General features: G+C 35.2%; 1 non-coding gene across 1 annotated transcript; it reads left to right on the top strand.

Annotated features, from left to right (window-relative positions):
* Nucleotides 1–3,747: 3,747 nt before the first annotated feature.
* Nucleotides 3,748–3,835, top strand: TRNAY-GUA. The gene is given in 2 exon segments: nucleotides 3,748–3,784; nucleotides 3,800–3,835. It is a non-coding gene; the product is annotated as a tRNA-Tyr (tRNA).
* The last annotated feature ends 19,294 nt before the right edge of the window (nucleotides 3,836–23,129 follow it).

Genomic DNA, 23,129 nt, shown 5'->3' with positions numbered 1-23,129 from the left:
TGCTTATTGTAGATATTTTTTTGATCAAGGAGGAATGTGATAAATCGAAGTTGTGCTTCTTTATATCTTTCCTATTTTAGGACAAATCGTTTTTTCAAGAAGGAAGGTATGATGGAAACCCATTTAGGGCACCATTCAAAGGAGTATCAACTTAAGCTAAGGCTAAGAAAGAGAAGTGAGGAAGGACTTTTACAAGCTTTTCTTCTTTCTCTTTAAGCCTTAGAAAGATTCTAACCAATAAATACTTGTAATTGTTGTTATGTAGGAGGTCATGGAACAAACAACCAAAGAGCTTGTTTAGCCAAGAGAAGCAAGGGAGAAAAAGGCATAATTTAGCACCATATGAAGCCTGACGCTCGGCGAGGAAGGGTTTGTGCCCAGCGTATACCAGCTGTGATTTTCCACGTGCATCTAGCACAATCCACGTGCATCCAGCAACTTCAAAAATGCTTCAACAATTTTAAACGTGTGGCTCTTCACATTTTTCTTCCCACTTGTACAGCTGGCACTTGCTCCATTGTATCATAGCTAATGTAGCTAAGTATAGGCGTGAATCAGGAGCTTTGTTTCTCCTTTAAATAGCTTGCTCCATTACTTGTAATGGACCTTTGATTTGAATGAAGAATTATTCTGTTGATTTCTGTCCAGAAGTTCTTCTTGTTGAAGGTCACCGAGAGAGAGCTTGAGAGTTTCCTCTAGCCTCTCTCCCTAGCTAGGCTACCAATCCTAGCAACTTTATCCAGCATTCGCATCATATTTCAGCATCCAAATCTCTGCCTCCATTTCACTTCCCAATTCACAGAACACCACTGTTTGAAATTGTGCTTCAATTTCTCCATCACCGAACCATTGTTTCATTCCACATTCCTTTTACTTCATCTTTATCTTCATCACCAATCATTACATTTTCTCCATTCCAGCCACCGAACACCTCTTCAAAGTGGCTTCCACACATTTTTGTTTCCTCCAGTCATCTTCAACCCATTCCGCTGCATTGTCTAAGCACCTCGTCCATTGATGTGTATCGTCCGTTCATAGAAGAAGATCCGGTTGATTGCTTCCACCTCCAGAACCAGCCAAATCATTCTTCCATCAGCACAGAAGCTTAAAGGCAATTGATCCTCCTATCCCTATGTCCAGGTAATATTGCTCCCGAGAGAATTTCCCCAAGTCTAAATTTCCTGTATGTGTCCATATCGACAAAATCAATGATCATGCAATTGAATGAGTTAAACAAAGCATGCATAGAGTATAGAAGAAAAACCCTAACAATTAATGAAGTAAAATATATATTATAAAGAATTAATTCAATACATGAGAGTTTCAAAGGGTTACATCAATTCCCTAACAATAGTAGAGGTTTAATTCACCATAGACATGGTGAAACTAGATGAAATTAATGAAAAGAATGAAAGATAAAACCCTATAATTTGTAGATTGGAGCTTTCGCATCCAAAATCTGCCTCCGAGGGGTGAAAAGAGTGGTTTTGCATTTCCTTCTACCAAAAGATAGACCCTCTAGGTCGACAAAATCATTAAATAGCTCATAAAAATAACAGGAAACTGGCCCAGGCCCACGAGACTGGCGCTCAGCGCTGGTTTTGCTGCTCAGCGGTAGGCGTGACACTCATAATATCGCTCAGCATTGACGCCCAGGTGCCTGGCAGTGAACTCTCTGAAGAGGCACGCGCTCAGCGGTAAAAGTGTCGCTCAGCAATGGTTGCGGCACTTGGATTTTCCCCTTAGCATTGGCGCTTAAGCGTTGGCGCTTAAGCGTTGTCCAGTGGATTCGTCATAAAGACTAGCACTTAGCGGTGAAATTGATGTTGAGCGGTGGTTGCGGTTCTTCCTTTGTGCCTTTCTTCCACTTCTTTTGAGTTCAGCTCCTTGCTACTTCAACTTCCTTCATCCAATTCATTTTTATTCCTACCAAATCAAGGAAAACCGTGCATAAAACCAAGAATACCAACTTGGACTCTTTTTTTCTCTAACTAAGCAAAATGCTTGACTTTAAGCTAATTTCTATGTCATAAAGGGTGTGTTTAGTGTCAAAATTAAGTATAAAAATAACGGTGTTTTAATCGTTATCAAGACACCATGTTATCCAAAGAAAAAGCCCTTAAATGAGGTACCCAAGTTCCTTAAAAATTAACATATGGAATGCCTTTAGATGAGGCATCGGGTTAATTAGACAATAACATAAGAAAAACACTCAAATGAAGCATTGAGTTATCTAGATAGAAAAATAGACGAAAGCCCTTAAACAAGGCACTGAGTTACTTATATATCAACATAAGCAAAATTCTCATTTGAGATACCATGTTACTTAGGCAATAACATTTGAAAGCCCCTTATCGAGTTACTTAAATAGTCACATAAGAAAAACCTTCAAATAAGACACCAAGCTACTTAAACAGTAACATAAATAAAGTCCTCAAATGAGGCACCGAGCTACTTAGATAGTAGCATAAGCAAATTTCTCAAACGAGGCATCAATTTAGTTAGACAATAACATATGCAAAGCCCTTAGACGAGGCACCGAGTTACTTAGATAATGACATGAGAAAAGCTCTCAAGCGAGGCAACGAGTTATTTAGATGGTAACATAAATGAACTCTCAAATGAAGTACCGAGTTACTTAGACAATAACATAAGCAAAACCCGTATAAGAAGCATTGAGTTACTTATATAGTAACATAAGAAAAGCTCTTAGAAGAGATATTGAGTTACTTAGACAATACCATAAACAAAACCCTTAAATGAGGAAACTAAGTTACTTACAGAGTAACACAACAAAGCCCTCAAACGAAGCACCCAAGTTACATAGACGATAGAATCAAGTTAAGCCCCTCATGCGGCACCTGAGCCCACCTAAAGCAGTAATACGAATTGAGCCTACAAATGCAACACCCAAGCTTATCTAGGATGGAACCATAAATGAAGCTTGCACTGACAACACCTTAGCCTACCTAGATGGTAGCATCAAGTTAAGCCTGCTCAGGCGACACCCAAGCCCACCTAAGGCGATAACACAAATCAAGTCTGCAAACACGACACTTGAATTTACCTAAGACGATAACATCAGTTCATCTCCCACAGGCGACACCTTATCCTACCTAGACGGCAACATCAAGTTAAGCCCGCTCAAGTGGCATCCATGCCTATCGAAGTCAACAACACACATAAAATCTGCCTAAATTAGCAACACAAAGCTTCCACCAGGAAATACACACAATTTTCTCTTACTTACTCATACACTCATATAGATCCTAAAAATCTCTGTCTAATTTGAGAATTAGAGAATCTTTTACAAGGAAGTCTTTTCTCTCTAAACAATGAGAGATTTGATTTCAACCATGATGAGCATTCAAAATACCACTAAAGTTTTACTACCTGTATAAAGATCCATGTTCTAAATTATGAAGAAAACAAAATTTATATTATATTTTATAATAAACTTTTTAACTTGAATATATTATATAAAGATTAAGTAATTTTCTAGATGTTATATTATAATATAATAAGAGTATAACCAAAACTTTTATATAAGAAACATTTTTTACTAATAATTTGTTGTGGTAGCAGTTGAACCATAATTTACTTAAAATACAAATTTTTTTGAAACAAACAAATATTATGTTACAATAACCAAAATTAGTCACTGATCAAATCAGTTAGGAAAAGTTGTGTAAAGATATTTCGTAATATACTAATTTATAAACTGAGGTTTGGAGAACTCAAAATAAACCGACCTTAGCTCAGTTGGTAGAGCGGAGGACTGTAGTTGTTTCAAATGGATATCCTTAGGTCGCTGGTTCGAATCCGGCAGGTCGGATGTGTTTATGTTTTTAAATTTACTAATTATTTAGTGTGTAAAATAAATTTTTACTGCTAAAATATTTTCAAAATTTAAGTTTAAAATTAATTTTAGTTTCTCTATTAATTTAACTAAAGTTTTTGGTTCCTTTATTGTACAGTAGACAATTTAGTCTCTCTTTTAATTTTATGTTTTTAAGTTTACTAATTATTTAGAGTGTAAAATAAATTTTTACTACTAAAATATTTTCAAAAAAATTAATTTTAGTTTCTCTATTAATTTAACTAAAGTTTTTGGTTCCTTTATTATACAGTAGACAATTTAGTCTCCTATTTTTTCTAAAAAAAACCATGATTTTGGTCCAATATCCAGATCTTATGTCTTCATTTTTTATTTTCCTGTCTTTTACATTTTAATTCACTAAATCATTTATAACAGTAAAAATGTTGGATTTAGGATTCAGTTTAATTAAAATAAAACATAAAAAATCAATAGATTAAACCAAAACTACTTTTCCAAATAATAAGATAGTGGATCCAACGAAATCAAGAGAGTTATAGTTAAACCTAAATTTTAGGATGAATGCGTAAAGTTTTATATAAAAAATTGTGTTTGATCCTAACCCCTCAATCACATTAACAATTAGATGTTAATTTGTTATTCTTTTTTTAATTCTTAGCAATTTTACTTTGGAATTGAGTGTTACGTAAAATTCTTTTCAGAATAATATGATTTTTTTAATGATATATATTTTGTAATATTTACTAAAATAATATTCTCTATTGTTTTTTTTTAATCAGATTTATTATTTCTTTTAGAATAGCATGGATACTATAACAATTTACAAACTTATTAAATACTATAATAATTTTAATAATTTTTTTGAGTTGATAATGTAACATACCATGTCTCACATCGACTAGAAATAAGGTCAATTTATAATATATATATATAGATAAGTGAGGTGCAAACCTCACCTTACAAACCAATTTTATGGGTTGAGTTAGGCTTAAAGTCCACTTCTTATCAATGATGTTAGGTGATACTTAGAATACCTATGACATTGTGATTTTTGTGGTTGCATGTGTTTCTTTTGTTTTGACAAAGTTTACTGCATGCCATTGCCAAGTGTCTCCTTGCACACTTTTTGTTTCCTTTTACATTTTCAGTGAAAGATTGCGCATTTATGGAAGGTTGCTCTTTCTTTATCTTGAGGTTGTAAATTGATTTCCTTTTGGTGGTAAGGAGTTCTGATATGTAGCTTCATAAGGATTACATGGTAATTGCAAGAGAGTCTTATCCCACAATATAAGAGTAATAACTAAGAGCTGAGAAGTTATAAATCCATGAAACAAGTAGTTATAGTTAGGAAGGTTATTTATTTAGGCCATCTTGAGTAAAATAAAGGGTTTTGAACCAAGAGATAAGAAAACTTGTTGGTGGAATAAGAGTTTGAAAAAAGAAGCAAAAGAAAAGCCTTAAAAAGGTTGAAAATTGAGCAAGGTGAGGGGTTTTTTTGTGGATGTTCAGGAAAAATAGCTAATTACCTTATGTGGTTTTTTTTTAATTGATTGGGTCACTTTTGGGATAAAGCCTCAACATAAATTGATTAATAAGCTAATTAGAAAATTTGGTGCCTTTAATCCCACTCAGTTTTCTTTTCATTGGATAAGCATTTCATGCGGTATTATTGTCATTGTTGAGATTGTTGACAACACAAACTCTATATCAAACTTATTTTTGATGATGACAACACACTGCTTAATAACAGTACATATGTTCCAGTGCTACATGTTCAGTTGATGTGATATATTGTTTTGAACAATACCTTTATTGAATATCTTTTGTTATTTTGCATGGATGTTCCTATGATTGACTATGTGTTATATGTTTGGAACATGCTTGTATTGAAATATGTGTTAAAATGATTTTGATTACTTTTACACATTTCTGAAGAAAAGCTCACAAGTACTTTTATGAACTTATATTTGTTGTGACAAAGGTCCAATTCAGTCGACTACACTGGTAATGGAGTCGACTAAGCTAAAATCTTTGTACAAATTTTATGCATGTGTACTTAATGAGATTTTGAGATGAAAAGAATTTCAAAGTGTTTTTTCATGAGTCAGTCGACAGTGTGAACCACTTATTCGACTATATTACTATTATATTTGGAATTCTGTTTTGCCTACTTGCTCCAACGACTATATTTTCAAAAGTTAGTCAGGAATAACTAACTGGTAAATATGCATTGATTTTGTTGACTGAGGAGCCTGTGTGTTGACTATATGTTATAATTGATTTAATACAGTCGACTGTATTAGTAGGTTATTCGACTGAGACTGACAAGAAAACTATAAATAGAAACAGAACACAAATTGTTCTAAGACTTTTGTGATCTAACATTTTCATTGTCCTGTTTCAGAGAAAGCTCTCAGTTTCAGAAGCTCCAAGAATTCTCCAAGAAGACGGTGGTGATCTTTGTTGAGAGAGATTCAGATTGAGGAGTCATTTGCGCGTACTGTTTGATCAACATCTGCACAAAGAAGGTGCTTCTGGTTTGATCTTGAAGGCTTGGCATCCTGTGAAGATTGCTGCATTTGACTGAAGGCTTGGCAACCTGTGAAGTGTGCTGTGATAGGCTTGGCAACCTGTGAAACGTGTTGTGATAGGCTTGACATCCTGTGAAGAGTGCTGGTGACACATTGAGGATTGTTCAACGTGGGTGTAGATTGCAGGAGAGGGGATTCTTGCTGCAATTCTGGTTTTTGTGTGCAGCTATATTTGGTTTAGGGTTAGAGAGGAGATTTATATTTTTGCATGGTGCTTCTATAAATTCCTTGCTGTAAAAACCGCAACCATTATAGTGCCTTTACTTCCAAGGTTGGAAGGACACTGGATGTAGGCATTGTTGGCCAAACCAGTATAAAAATCAGTGTTTGATTTTCTCTATCCCTGCACTCTTTAAATTCAGTCGACTATACCTGTTTAGCAGTCAACTACGTTTTTCCGCTGCATTACATTTTTCAATAACTTGCATTTCAAGGAAAGATCAAAAGCTTTGAATTTTCATACCAAGATTGTGAAAAGATTTTAAATTTGAACTAACACCAATTCACCCTCCCTCTTGGTGTAAACCGAAGCCAACCTGTTTTCTAACAGTCATGCCTATTGTATTCTATGCGGTGCATTATAATTATATTTTGCTAGGCCATTAAACTTTTGTTCAAAAACAATTGGGTGCATATCGCAGATATTAGTGTCATGAACTTAACTTTTTTTTCTTTAAGATCCTTTTTTGGATTTATTTTAAAGGAAAATTGTTGCTTGTTCTTTGTTGAGATGGATGTTGGAACCAATTTTTTTGGTGTGTGAAAGTACTGTTCTAATATTATATATATAACGTGAAATTGGTGCAGAATTTTGTTAATTGGTTATGTGAAAGTAGTTTTATAGTATTATATATATCATGTGAAATTGGTAAGATTGAAAGTTTTGGGTGGTGAATAGATCCTAATTGATGAGTCATTATTTTCTAGTACTCACTTAGCTTTTCGCACCATATTGTGTTAGTGAAATGTGTTTAATTCTCCATTTTTATCTCATTTTCACTATTTGGGCTGAATTTCAAGAATAATTCTTATCTGGATTAATTTGAATTATTTGGCGATTAATTATTTCAATCATTTTGTGCAGGACATTCACTATTGAAAGTTTGAGAAAGAGTCCATTGAAGATGGTCGGTCCTGACCGAACGGTCTGCAGAAGGCCTGACCGAACGGTCTGCGGAAGGCCTGACCGAACGACCAGTTGATGACTAAGACCGAACGGTCTTGGTAGCTGCATGTGAGTCTTGACAAAACGGTCTGACAAAGTGTGCTAGACCGAGCAGTCTGTTGAAGCCTACACTGAAGGCCTGGCAATGACCGAGCACTACACTACCGAACGGTCTGATGAAGACTGCACTAAGCACCAATGAACCAACCTCAAGAGCAGTGTAACACCGAACGGTCTAATTAGTTATGACTGAACGGTTTAGGTTAGACCCATCAGGAGGGCACTTTGGTTTTTTGGGGGGTATATAAAAACCCTAAAAGCATATTTCTCTGCAAGCTCTCAGTCGCCACTTAGTCTTAGGGAGCATCTACTTCCTCCTCCCCTTTGGGGAGGTTTAGGTTCTGTTTCTTTTTCATTTTTGTGTATTGAATCTTTAACACTTTTTAGTTTCATTTTATTGTTCATTGTCTTCTTCACTGTTGCAATTTACTGTTCATAATCTCTTTCCTTGCTAGTGCATTTTACTGTTCTGCGAGTTACTGTTCATTCAGTCTTGACAAAACTTTTTAAACAAACTCTTTGCATCTTGGGCCAATTTTGAAAAAATGTTGTTGAACCCAATTTTGTAGGACACATGGCACCACCTAGGATTTACTTTTAGGGTGGACCCCATCCATTTTAGGGGGACACACAACCCTACACTTGGAGGGCTGTCACATTGCAGACCTCATATTTTCTCTCGGCTCTTGGTGGAAGCAGCTTGCCGAGACACTCATATTTTTTATGCTAGTGCTACAACGTTTTCTTTGAAAAAAAAATGTTGATGCTGTTTGATTTTGGTTGATGGAGAATTGTATGTCCAGCCGCCACACGCATGAATATTATTTTTGGCTTGGAACGTTTGCAGAGGGGGTCGCCACTTGCATTTTCAGATTTTGCTTAGCACACTTGGAGGGCTGGAACGGGTTTTGGAAGTTTAGTTTTGTTCCTCGAGGGTTTTTGGCATGGGATGAATGATAAGCACAATATTTATTTTTTTACTTTTCCATGTTACTTTCCTTTTTGAAGCGTTGGAATGAGGAGGAAAAATTTATTTCTTTTTAGCTTATTATTGTTGAAGGATGGAACATTGTTTGATGCACTTGATTAATCTTCATTCTCTCGGTGGAAAGAGTAGCAACTTGTCTTATATTTTTTTTAAATGAAAAACGCTGATTGATGGGAAAGGAGTTTGATTGCACGACTGCAGGTTTAGTTATTTAAGGGTGATAGATTTTGGGTTGGGTCACGGCTTGGAGAAAAGATGCACACCGCTGAGTTTCCATTAGCTTTAGGCAATAAGTGAATAAACTTTTATTTTTAATTTTAAGGAGAGAAAGGAAACACGCAACTATCTTTTAGTTCGTTTATTTTGCTTTTAAGAAAATGATGGAAAATGGTGATTAGAAAGGGTGTAGCATGTTACGGCTTATGATAGAGTTAAATTAGAAGCATTTTCATTTTGAAAGAATGTTGTCACACGTTCACTCTTCTTTAGGAGGCACACGGACCATGTTAGTTGATGGGTTTTTAATTTCTTTCTTGGAGAAAAATATGTGACTTTAATTAGAGATCCACTAGTTTACTTCTTGCATTTTAATTTGTTACATACCTTGAGCATTTAATTTTAATTCCTAGTTGCATTAGGCATTTAATGTCTTAGTTCACACACCTTGCTTTAAGACTGCTTAATTTACTATTTTCGTGTTGTCTATTATGTTCAGTTTATTATTTCTGTTTACTTTGATGTTGTCTATTCTGTTCGCATTCATGTTTTAATTTAGTTCAATCGCATTCATGAACTCCTCAAACCCCCCCCCTTCGTGTAAACCTAAGACTCGAACCACATTTGGTCCTTGAGAGACGACCTAGGAGTCACTTCTTTTATGCACATTAAATTTTGCATGGGGTGCGACCTCCATCAACATGCGAAGAGTGGAGGGAGGAATGGGAGCTTGATGTCGTGGCCTGTAACAGCTCTGGCGGCGGGCGTAGGCACCGTCGACGCCATGGACAGAAGCTTATGGTGGTCGGTTGGGTGGAGATTGGGACGGAGTAACGGAGGTGAGTTCCTCCAGAGTTTTCCTTTGCTAGAAGAGGGAGACCTTAGTTCTCTTGGCCGCTGCACAAATGGGGATAAGAATGGCAAACCCCTAGTGTTTCTGATTCAGAACAAAAGGGTGTTGGGCCTGGCTAATGGGCCACATCCTCTCTTCCTGCCACCACGTAACGTTATTCGCACCGCCACTGTGCTTCTACAAACAAAAAGAAAACTTTGGGCTGGGACCAGTAGCTATTACATGGCACCCTGATTTACTCTTGCACCCCACTCTATTGCTACCTTCCTATCTTCGGCCCAGTACTAAGAAATTTTGAGTTACAGCCCCACTTTCAGTCTTGCACCTATGACAGATTATAAAGCTAGAGAAGAAGGGTTTGGGCTCAAACCAAAAGGGCCTCAATTTTGTTCAGCACTCCCGGTTTTTTAATCTCTGCACCCCTAATCTTATTGGGCTTGGACTGTGATGTTTTTCATTGTCTTTGTTTTTTTTTAATTCTTTAGCTTTAGAATTTGTTTTATTATTGTTTGTTAATAAAAATAAAAATATAAAAATCATAAAAAATAAAATCAATAAAAAATATTTTGAAAAGGTTTAAGCACACGTGCGACCGTTCGCGTAGAACTTGTGCTAAAAATCTTTCCTTATCTTTTACAAAAAGGTTTAATGTCTCAAAAGGTCCCTATTTTCGTCAAGAATTTCAAATAGGTCCCTTTCTTTTTCGGCGTCTCAATTAAGTCCTTATTTTTTTAAAATTGAATCAAATAGGACCTTTCCGTCAAATTGAGATGACGCCGTTAAGAAGGGTATGTTGACCGTGTAGTTCTTTAAGCACACTGCGACCGTTCGCGTAGGCCTTGTGCTAAAAATCTTTTCCGTTTCTTTTACAAAAATTAAAAAATCAATAAAAAATATATTGAAAAGGTTTAAGCACATGTGTGACCGTTCGCGTAGGCCTTGTGCTAAAAATATTTTCCTTTTCTTTTACAAAAATTAAAAAAAAATATATATTGAAAAGGTTTAAACACATGTGCGACCGTTCGCGTAGGCCTTGTGCTAAAAATCTTTTCCTTTTCTTTTACAAAAAGTAAAAACCAATAAAAATATTTTGAAAAGGTTTAAGCACACGTGCGACCGTTCGTGTAAGCCTTGTGCTAAAAATCTTTTCCTTTTCTTTTACAAAAATTAAAAATCAATAAAAAATATTTTGAAAAGGTTTAAGCACACATGCGACCGTTCGCGTAGGCCTTGTGCTAAAAACATTTTCCTTTGCTTATATAAAAATTACAAAATACCAAATGTCCTTTTTCGAAACAACAATCAATCTTTCAGCTAGAACTACATAACCCTGATTTCTCATTTTGAATGAGAATACGTAGGAGCAAGGTCAATCCTTGTCGGGCCCAAAAAACTAAAATATATTTTTGTTTCTTTATATTGTTGTTCTTGGGATAGTTGAACATTTTGCAAACCACATCTTTATTCGCGTACTTAATTAAAGGTACTGCCTTCGGGCAGGCGTTGTAGGGTGCTAATACCTTCCCTACACGTAACTGACTCCCGAACCCAATCTTTGGTTTTCGTGGACCGTGCTTTATCATTTTGTGGTTTTTCCGTAGTTTTCGAGAATAAACTATGGTGGCGACTCCAAAAATATTTTCAAAAATATTCGTTTTCTTTTTTGGATCGTCGTCTCGTCGTTATTCCAGTTGCGACAATTGGTATCATGAGATATCTACAAATCATGATCTGGGAAATTCTCTCGGGAGCAATATTACCTAGAGATACGGATAGGAGGACCGATTGCCTTTAAGCTTGTGTTCACATTAATGCATGAATAATTGCAAGGGAGACTAGAGATACTAAACTAGTAATTGTGATTAGGCTCTTTTCACCGAGGGATCGAATTTAGAGTAAAATAGAAAGTGGCATTGACATTAATGAAGAAGATGGATTCGTTTATGCGTGAGAATGATTAGGTGAAATCTAAAATCTAACAACATATTCATCCCATATTATCAACATCATCCATCCACTTTTGTGTTTAACCTCAATTAATCAAATTGCATTCATGTTTATTTTTCTGCACTTTATATTCAAAAACCCCAAAATATTGTTCTTATAGTCTTGATCAGTTAAGCAAAAGCACAACAGTTTAGTGCCTTGAGTCTCTTGAGAAAAGGATACTCGGACTTACTTTTCTATTATTACTTGATACGATCTGGTACACTTGCCAGGGTGTTAACAAGTTTTTGGCACCGTTGCCGGGGACTCGTGGTATAACTATTCTATGTGTGTGATGTGACACCCCTAACTAGATGTCACTTGTGAAATAGAAAAATATCATCCTTACATAGTTTACTATAAAATCGATGTTTTCAGATAAAAAAAAAAACTTTACTCCAATAATATCGGAGAAGCAAAAATCATGAATCATAAACGCTGTTCTTACAACGCAAAACTCAAAACATAACCTTTACCGAAACGTCAAGTCTGTAAAGAAAATTTAAATAACGAAATCAATAAAATCCCAGAAGAACTAATTTTCCCCTCTCGTCAAACTACTGCACTCCAGCATCATCTGCAATGCCATCTGCTCCCGTACAAGTACGACCATTGCAGGTGGAAGCCACAACCACAAACTTTCAGGGTGAGTAACTAGAAATATCATCATAGCTTATAACACAGTAAATCAACATAAAGTATAAATTATAACAAGTCAAAACATCACATGTCTACTCCAGAGAAAATATCACAATCAATTCATTCATAAACCGATGTCGTTTCCTTGTACTTTGTCGTCCCAACCTGTTACGCAAAACAGGGCGATTCGAGTCGTCCTTCATCGCAACTTCAGACCTATCTCCCCGACTTATCGAAAAGCCCTTTGGGCGAAACATTCACCTCCTTTCGCAAAAGGAAATGACACTCGAATTTCTGTCTCTATACAAGACCCACAATCCTTATCGTATCGCAACACGAAAAGCCCACACAAAACGACAAAAGTATGAGAAAAAAACAGTTTCATGTCCGTATCACAATTTCATGCACATGCTCATTACCATACATCCCTCCACAAATCATAAGATTTATCTCACTATTCTCACAACATACATAGTCTCAACAACATGTATAACTCATCCAATACAAAATTATAACACCATGATAAATATTTAATTTAATAAAATTCTACCAAAAGAAACCATAACACGTTAACTCAATCACCTATTTTACTCGGTCAGTTAACTAATATAGAAAAAAAACTCGTACACCACTCACCTTCATTCTTCACACCTAAACAAAGAATGCGCTACTGCTCTTCTACAATACCCTAGCATTCATAATTCTAATTTAATTAACCAACCCACTGATTTAGTATAGCACAATAACAAGACACGTAAACCAACACTCTCTATTAATTAATATTTATTTTTATTTCACATAAAGCAGAACCTGCTCCTACTCATATACATTTCCAATTATAATTACAAAACAAACCTAGAAATTCTCCCCTGCACCTAATACTTATACAACCCAAACACCATTTTTTTTGTACAGGAACCTCACGCACTTAATGTACCTATATATATAAAAATTTATATTATAACTATATAATATATATCTTACGTAATTCATATTTATCTTATATGAATATATATATATATATATATATATATATATATATATATATATATATATATATATATATATATATATAACTTATATTATAATATTGTTAAGTTACGTAACTACTTGTTGCTTACTTATATACTTATAAATTCAAAATATATTAATATATTATATTATATCAACTTAAGTATATTATTCTCTGGAGCTAAACTAGTAAAGCCTTTTTAGGATTGAAATGACCGTGGCAAATGAAAGGTTCATACCCTTTTACCTTTTCCTTATACTTCAATCTAAGTGACCCCCTTTTTTTTTTTCATATTCTGCATGCAAAAGTCCAATTACTGGATACATCCTATTGTAAAATATCTACCATACCTACCACCTTTCCTTCTTATACACTCACTGGTTTCTCATTTACTGCAACATACACAACTTGGACATCAATCAACCCCCAACCAATCCTCCCTTCTAACATACAACACTCTCATTCACGTGAACTATAGCGCGCCCATGATGCAGAACTTCTCCTTCCCATGCAGAATGTGAGAAAACTAAACCTCCTTACGGACAACTTCCCCACTAGTAAACGTAAACTCCAACCCAAATCTTTCTCCAAAAATTCTCTCTTTCTCTGTTACTACTGTTATGACCCCTTACACATCTCTCCATCATATGCCACACAAACAACCCTTTCCTCCTTCACCTTATTCGAATAGGGTCACAGACCCTCCTCCAACTACACCATTCTCTCACGAAGCATACACTCATATTTAAATAGGTATACATTACACGTCCAGCATTACTAATAGTCAAAGATTAAAACCTATACAACCACAGAGAATTTCAGTTTACTCCCTACCAGTTTCACAATCAAAGAAACAAAACATTTATCACCACGCCATGCAATGTAACAACATTCCCAAACCCTACTTTCACATGATATTTCCTGAACTACTCCTCGTACCCTAAACTATCTTTGTACCACTAACTCGCAACAGATCCCGCTATACCAAGAAAGTTATACCCTTCTATATGCAACCTCCTTTCTTCTCCTTATTCTTTCACGTACTACAAACACGCATACATCTTTACATTTATTTCATTGACTTTCTCCTAAGTCTGGAATGTATCCCAATTAACCTGATAAGGGCTACCCCATCTTAACCACAAGGGGAAAAGATTCAAAGTAAAGTAATAAGATGATCAAGAACATCACACAATATATAAACACACACTAGTTACTCCCCTTACCTTGGATTTCCTCACTGTTCCGGATGTAAATAAAACGTTGACGATCACCTTTCTTGTCACAGCTGTTGCTTGCTTCTCCTTCCCAGTCATAATTTTTCACTCACAAAAACTAGGGTTTTGTTTTCTTACTCTATCCTTTTCCTCCAAGCTAATTTATAAGCCTTCAGAAAAATCCTAAAGCCCAAACCCACTTCCTTATTTTCTCCCGTTGCATCCGTTAGAAAAAATACCTCTACATGCATGCCACTCTCCAAACAAAATAATTACTTAATAAATAAAACCGAAGACCAAGGCCCCCCTATATTTCCTACCCTATCACGTATCCAAAAAAAAAATAGTAAACAATTTTCTCTTTTCTCTCTCTTACTTCCCATAACACCATAATGATCCACCTCTTTTCCAATCACACTTTCGTGGACCCCACCATACCTCATCAAAATGAAAAGCCTTACTAGGCTGTAGGAAATTAAACACGATTCATGTACACACAGAAACTCATTCATCTATTACCAGGTCAACTCAGATTCTCTGAGGCAATAACACAAACATTAGTATTTAGGTTTTTCTTCAAAAATTTTGAAATATAATAATAGAACTAAATTTAAATAAATTCATATTCATTCTACCATAATTTCATTATCCAATAACACATCACAATTGACCACGTAAAATTATAAATCACGCAATTAAATAAAATACTAAAATCAATAATTATTTTATTTATTGCGAATCTTACATGTGATTCTTAACCGATTAGAATTTTTGTCTTTCTATCTCTTTATCTTTCTATCTTTCTATCTATCTTTCTTTCTATATATCTTTCTGTTTTTATCTTTCTGTTTTTATTTTTCTATCTTTATTTAAAACAGAACAAAAAAAAAACGAAAAAAAAATAATATCTTTTACTATTTTTATCTTTCTATTTTTATTGTTTATCTTTCTAAAAAAATTAAAAAAATTAAAAAAAATAACTTTTAATGTTTTTATTTTTTGGGCTAATTGTGTGCTCTAGTGCAGTGTTCTTTAGTGTATGCAGGATAAAATTTGTACCAGGAGCACAAGATCATTAGGAAGGCAGACAAGAAAGGAGAATTGGTTCACCAACACCCTGATGTGAAAAGTGACAAACCCAAACCTGGCACACCAGTGAAATTCAAGAATAGGTTATGGGTTACCAAGACTATCAAAGCAAACAGAGCTCTTGAGATTGAGAATCCGTAGAGTTGGTGACAAGAAAATTTTCGAAATTTTCTTGGTGTCATGAAGGAAGGAAGAACACCAACATAAAAAAAAATCAACACCTACTGATGGGTGTTTGGGCTTTACCAGGTCAAGCTAATGACGTTAAAAGAGCGCTTGTTGGGAGGCAACCCAATTTCTGAAAAAAAATTTATCTTTTATTTTGTTTTATTTTATTTTATTTTATTTTATTTTATCTTATTTCATTTTATTTTATTTTATTTTATTTTTTAAGGTTATATGCTGCTTTTGATGGCAGAGATGACAACATCTACTGAGGGATGTTAAGAAAGATTAGCATCTCTTGATAAAATGCTATATGATTAAACATCTACTGAGGGATGTCAATGATAACATTTACTAATGAATGCCACTGGGATAGCATCTACTGAGGGATGCTAGAAGATTGAGTATCTACTGAAGGATACCAGGAAGGTACACCTACTGATGGGTGATGGTAAGGTTTGCACCTACTGATGGGTGCTAGAAAGGTTTGGGTCAGGCTCGTGACGTTAAACAAGCGTTACCTAGGAGGCAACCCAGTTGATTGATTTGTTTCCTTTGCATGTTCTAATTCTGTTCTAGTTGCATTTAGGGCTTAATTGTTGCATAAGTGAGTAGAATGAGTGGGAATTGCATGAAAATTAAAATTTGAAAGTTGAACTTGAGGTGTACAGGGTCAAAGACGTTTGAAGCAAAGCAAAAAGGGGGAAAAGCCAAATTGCGCCTACCGTTGCGCGGTGAACTCACCGTTGAGCGGTGGCAACGCTAAGGGGTCAAAGTGTTTTTTAAATTTAGTCTTTGTTGTTGGAACAATCGGTACCAAATAGATAGAGTCGCGTAGTGGAATAAAGTTAATAAGCGAAAAGCGTGTTCGGTCACAAAGTTTAAATTTAAAAGGTCTGTCTTAGCAAATTAATTTTCTTATAGAAAATTTATCAAACAATTGATATGCATGAAAACGTAAAGAGTGTAGGGAGTAGAAAAATCACACAGATAATTTTTAACTGGTTCGATTCAAAAGAATCCACGTTCAGTCGTTAATCACTATAAAAAGTGATTAGCAGTTTTACTAAAAATAAGTTTCACAATTTTACAATAAGAATGAATAAAGAGAATGATAAAACCTTCCTTCGACCAACGAACCAAAAGAATGCTTCCTTCAACCAACGAAACAGAACAGTACAGAGAAAATCTTCCTTCGACCAACGAACTGGAAGATGACCACTTTGCCAACTCGAAGAGAACTGCTATGACTATCGACCAACGATACGCAAGCTTCTCCTATTCACGAGACTAGGCAAAGCGCCTTACCAACTCCAAGAGAACCGCTCCGATTATCGACCAACAATACGCGAGCTTCTCTTATTCACGAGACCAGGCAAGGGAACTGAACTAGCTTTTGAGAACTTCCTCAGACCTACTGTATTCTGCAAAAGCACTTAGTTCAACAATGTTATTTCTGAAGTTCTCAAAATACCTTTCTATAGGCAGTGATGGAATCCTCTCCTAGCATAAAGCACGTAAGAAGAAGCTCCAAAACAGATATGCAGCGGAATGGGAATTGGTCCAGTGAAATGGATGATTCATAGAAGGTGTTTGATGAAAGTTTGGATGAAGGTGTGGTGTGTGTATGATGCCTCCAAGCTCAGACGGCCTTCTTACTAAGGAAGGAAGCTAGAGGAGAGTATCTGAATTCCAAATTCAGAGGTGACTAAAGGATATAAGAGGCTGAGCAAGCAATTTTGCAGCATTTCATTACATCCAAAAGTGATTTCATATGCCAATACATCTCATATTTATAGTGGAAGACTTGTACTATTAATGATGCAGATGGCAACGGTGGAGGTGCAACAAATGCTTCAGCCAAATCACGTANCATTTGCTTGTGACGTTGCAACAGACTCACACCAANGTGGGAGTCATGTGTTTTCATGATGCAACTCCTTCATTACTAAGCTCACCCCCTCCCTTTGTGTAAAATGACTTCTTTATCCTTCTTCTTGGGTTGGTTTGGTCCATGCTAAGTCATCTAGTTGATCCATGATCTCCTAGCTTTATTAGACCTACAAAACACATATAAACATATTAAAGAGATTCCTTCTAAGACTTAGAAAAAGAAAATCAAGAAAGAGCTTTTAAAAGTCTTTCTTCACTTCCCTTTCTTAGCCTTAGCTTTAGTTGATACTCCTTTGAATGGAATGCCCTCAATGGGTTTCCATCAGGCAGCTAGTCAGAATATGAAAGGTCATAATTCAAATTTGAAAGTTCATAGTCTGAATATGAAAGTTCATGTTACAAATGCCAGGAATAATCGATTATTCTAAGGGATAAAGGATTATTTAAGTCCATTATAGGTTTTTCAAAAATAACTTGGGTAGTTTTTAAAACAGACCTATGATTATCGATTATTTGAAGTGATAATCGATTATTCCAGAGCAACATGGTTTTTTAGAAAAGCTCAAGATAATCGATTATTTCTCCTGATAACCGATTAAATGCGTGACAAAACCAAAAATACGAGTTTTATATATTTAAACACATTCTTAATACATTTATGATCTACAAATTACTTTTAAAGACAAGTTATAATATCTTCTTTAAGTCTATCTTCTTGGAGCATCATCAAAATCATTTTCTTCAAAGTTTACCAACGTTCCTTATTGGTAACATTTGTTTCTTGACCCATTGCATGAATTTTATACCCCTTAGGGCTTGCCCAAATGTCAACTTTAACATCCCCAACCTCTTTTTCACTTTCAAACACTCTTTCAAGCACTTTTCTCACTGCTTTTATCATCCCACTTCTAAAATCCCTTTCTCCACCATTTGAGCATCACTTTTTCATCCAAGTTTGGGGTTTTGTGAGAGCACGACTATTTGGGGTTGATTCCTCCACATTCATTGGAAGAAATTTTGTGTTCTACTAACGCTAAATGAGATTTATTGTGGTTTTGTGAATTGTACATGATGCAGGGATGGATCCTCATCAGGAAAGAGGATCAAGATTGTGGGGAACAAGATTCTTACCAACGCCCCTCAGTAGGTGTACCTTCCTGGTATCCTTCAGTAGATACCTAAATCTTTAGCATCCATCAGTAGATGATACCCAATACACAAAAATTTAAAAATTGTTCATAATTACATCACCAAGATTTAAAAATTAAATTACAAAAATATTGTTCTTGGATCACTAGGGTGCCTCCCAGTAAACGCTCTTTTTATGTCACTAGCTTGAACCGGTTGAGTTCAAACACCCATCAGTAGGTGTTGACACTCCCCTTGCTTGATATTCTTGTCGTTTTCTTCTTCCTGCTGAATTTCTTCAAAAAGTTGAGAACACCAAGCACATGTTTCCATGTTTCAAACATAGGAACTTTAATCTCCAATTTCTTGAAAATCTCCATAAAGCACTTGACTTTCTTTTCCTTCCTATGATATTTTTTTGAATGAGGAAGGGGTTTTGCATATGATCTTTTCTTCTTTCCTCTCTTCCTCTTTTTCTTAATCTCCTCCCTCAACTTTCTTTTTTTCTCTTTTCTTATTTTCTTCTTTATTTTCACATATTTTTTCTTTTTTCTCAACCACTTCTTTTTCTTTCTCCTCATCTCTCTCTCCCTCACTTAACCTTTTTGTTTCTTTATCCTCTATCTTTTCCTCATCTCTCTTTATTTTTTTCTCCTTTATCTCTATCTTTTCTTCCTCTATCGTCTCCTCATCAACAACCTTGTCATTTTTACAGATAGTAGCTTGGCAATCCTCCGTAGGGTCTTCAATGTTAGATAACTGACCACTTTATGTCTCCAAATTCCTGAAGGTAACTTCATAACTCTTGGAATCGTACTTCTCAAAGAATTTGTCGAACTTTTCATTAAGGCTTTTGACTTGTTCCGTCACATCAGCTATCTGATTACATAGTTGTTGATCTTCCTCCCACGTTTCTATTGGTGAAGAGAGTTGTTGCTACCAGTGATATTGTTGCATCTCTTTCGTGCTTCTAGGAGAAAAAAAACTTGTATCCATGTTCTGCAGAAAAAGTTTGTCATTCTTTGTATTCTCCTCTATACTTTTGACATGATACACTTCCAAATTCATGATCCTCTGAAGAAGTTCATTAGAAATTGTATTTTTCTTAAATGGAGTGATTTGTTGCTCAACAGCTTGCCTAAATTGGCTTTGATCCATGTATGAGTGAGGTTCCCACCAGTGGTTGAAATCATTTTGGTAGAATTGAGTGCCCATATAATCAAATTCTTGTCCATGCTGCATCTTGCAAACATTAGGCATAAAACCCTAGAAAACATTTATTAGAACAAAAATAAAAATAAACATAAAAATCAAGTCAAATTTAATCAATTTACACTACTTGAAAAGTTAAACCACGAGTCCCCGGCAACGGTGCCAAAAACTTGTGAAGTCTCTGGCAAGTGTACCAGATCGTTATCAAGTAATATAAAATGGGTAAGTCCAAGTATCGTTCCCCAAAGAACTCTTAGGCCTTAACTTTCATGTAAACCAATCGCATAAGACTTGAGAAAAGAATTAAATTTTAGGTTTTGTATGCAAGACAAAAGTAAACATGCAAGATGCAGTGAATCAATTGGCTAAAAGAAACTATGAATGAATGGATTTGTTGGGGTTTACAATTTCATCTTATCCACCCTCTTATATCTACTTTTCTTATCTAATTTGCTCATTTATCATATTGTCATGCAAACTTTCTTGGTCTACCCTTAACCCAATTCCTTGGCGAAAAGAGCCTATTACTAATTACCGGCTTGCTATCCCTAGCCTCCCCTGGTAATTAATCATGCATGACAAACAGAAGCAAAATACAATTGATTGTCCTACCCCTACTCCTAGGTGGTATTAGCATAATCAAGGAATTCTCCCCAGTTCATGACATTATTGTACGTTCTTGTATCAATAAAGACAAACAACATTTACCGAATGAGTTAAACGATAAAAGTATTAAGCGAAGGTAAGGAACCCAACAATTGATAAAGATAAGCATATACAAGCATATAAAGAAGATAAGAATTTAGATATAAGAGAGTTTCAAAAGATTACATTGTTCCCCAACAACCTACGGTTTAGCTCACCATAATCATGGTGAATCTAGATGAAATATAATGAAATAATGGAAGAAATAACCCTAAACTTGGTAGATTGGAGCCTAAGCATCCAAGGAACCTCCTTCAAGGTGTGTGGAACAGCTCTGGACGTTTCTCTCTGCCAAAAGATTGAGTTTTGATTCGCACTGGGTCTATTTATAGACCAAAAAGATGATAGAAAGATTACAGAATCCGAGCTAATAAAAACAGACAACCGCTCAGGCGCCTAAGTAAACCGCTCAACGGTTTCCCTTTAGCCATTGGACCTGCTCAGCGATTAGTTTCAATGCTAAGCGGTTTGCCCCTAATCGTCCTGGACGCTCAACGGTCCATTCTGACACTCAACGGTCCCTTTGACTCTTCTTTTCATCCTTTTTCTTCATCGTTCACGAGTCTAAGTCAACCTTGATTTACTTCCTTCTTCAATTCTCATCAAAACCCTGCAAAACAATGCAAAAACAAGCATAATATCTCTAAAACTAACTTTTGACTATCTCGTGACTCAACTAAGTGTTTTGATATTAAATTTAAGTATGAAAATAACGGTTTTTAGACCGTTATCATGAGGTTTGAGCTCTAGAGTTCTTATTGATATATTTGCTATCTACTTGAAAGCATGAATGATTTTCCCTGAGTTTCTGTGATTAATCGAATAACATGTATGTGTCACATGATGAAGGCCGTTTTTGAAAAGCCCTTTTCTAGCCAAAAATTTCGCCCCACATGAAAAAGGAACATTTTATGTTCTACCCTCTTTGAACCTAAGCTTAAACAGGATGAAAAACCTTGTTTTGAAATTCTTTGCCTTGAGTTAGGTTGAGATATATTTTGTGGTATTGTTAAAGGTTCAAGTTTGGGGTTGTTGGGAGAATTGAAAAAGAAAAGAAAAGTTTAGCATTGAGCTTATGAGTTGAAAAGAAAATGCATGAGAAAAGATGAAAAAGATTGAAAAAGAAAAGCATGAAAAGAAAAGCTCAATGTGAAGAAAAGGGAAAGTTGGGAATGAGTGAGATTGGTAAAAAAAGAGTTTGTGCTTAAACCATGATTGTATAAATAGCTCTCTTAACTCAAGGGTTTTGTGATCTAGAAAAAACAATTTTCCTTGTTAGCCCAACCACATTATAAGCCTTGAAAAGTCCTTGTGATGACATGTGTATGTGAGAATATTGATTGTGGTAAATGAAAGGATATTTTGTTCTATGTGACATGTAGATAGTAGAGGGAAGGAGTGGCCTTTATACACCTTTGAGTGAAACACTTTTGAGTGTGTTGAAAGGCTTTTGGTCGCACAAAAGTCAACAAAACCTAGTCCCCACTAATGTAGTATAGGGCTGACGAGGGATCAATCCAAGGACTTGGAAAAATCAAGTTTAGAATTATAGAATTAAACCTAATTACTATTTACTAAAAACTAAAACTGGGTGGGGAAAATAAAATGTAAAAATGAAATATAACACGAAAAGATAATGCAATGCATGATTGTATCTATCTAAATGATTAATGCTGAGAAATTAAACTATTGAACCTAAATATGGACTACTAAAGAAACTAAAGATCATATGTATGTAAAACCAGTAAAGAAACCAAATGCTTAATTCTGAAATACAGATGCAGGAAAGACATGTGGAAGTAGTGATTCGAAATGAATGGATGCATTAAACTAATGCATAAATCTACACTAAACAGTAATTGTTTTATTTATTTCAATATACTATAACTATGTATTCAAAGAAAAGAAAATATCAGAACCTACTAAAATGCATATCATCTAAAATTCTAAAAATCAAAATAAGAAATGAAAATGTGTATTCAGAGAACGAAATGCGCAATTGAAGAATCCTAATTCTAGCAAGGAGAAGTTCTATTGCAAAGCGTGAAAATAAATCTCAAATGGAAAAGAAAATATTGAAACAGAATAACAGGCAACAAAAGAAAGCTAAGAATAAGAAACTGAATTGCAAGAACCATAGAACTAATTTGGAGGGAACGAAATCAAAAGAGCAAGATACTTAAAGTCATGCAAAAAATATAAAAGAATAGCATTGCATTGAATATCGAAGAACAGAAATGTACACAAAATCACAAATGGGAATCTCACGGCCTGTCACCCACGTGAGATCCCAATGCAAGGTCCGCAACAAAGGACAATGTATCTACTCTACGAAAGCTTTGAACTCTAAAAAATAAGGCACGGAAATGAAA

This window comes from Vigna radiata, unplaced genomic scaffold (genome assembly GCF_000741045.1).
Source record: "Vigna radiata var. radiata cultivar VC1973A unplaced genomic scaffold, Vradiata_ver6 scaffold_488, whole genome shotgun sequence".
Lineage (NCBI taxonomy): Eukaryota > Viridiplantae > Streptophyta > Magnoliopsida > Fabales > Fabaceae > Vigna > Vigna radiata.
The sequence above is the reverse complement of the archived record's forward strand: the minus strand, read 5'-3'. Positions and strand labels throughout refer to the sequence as shown.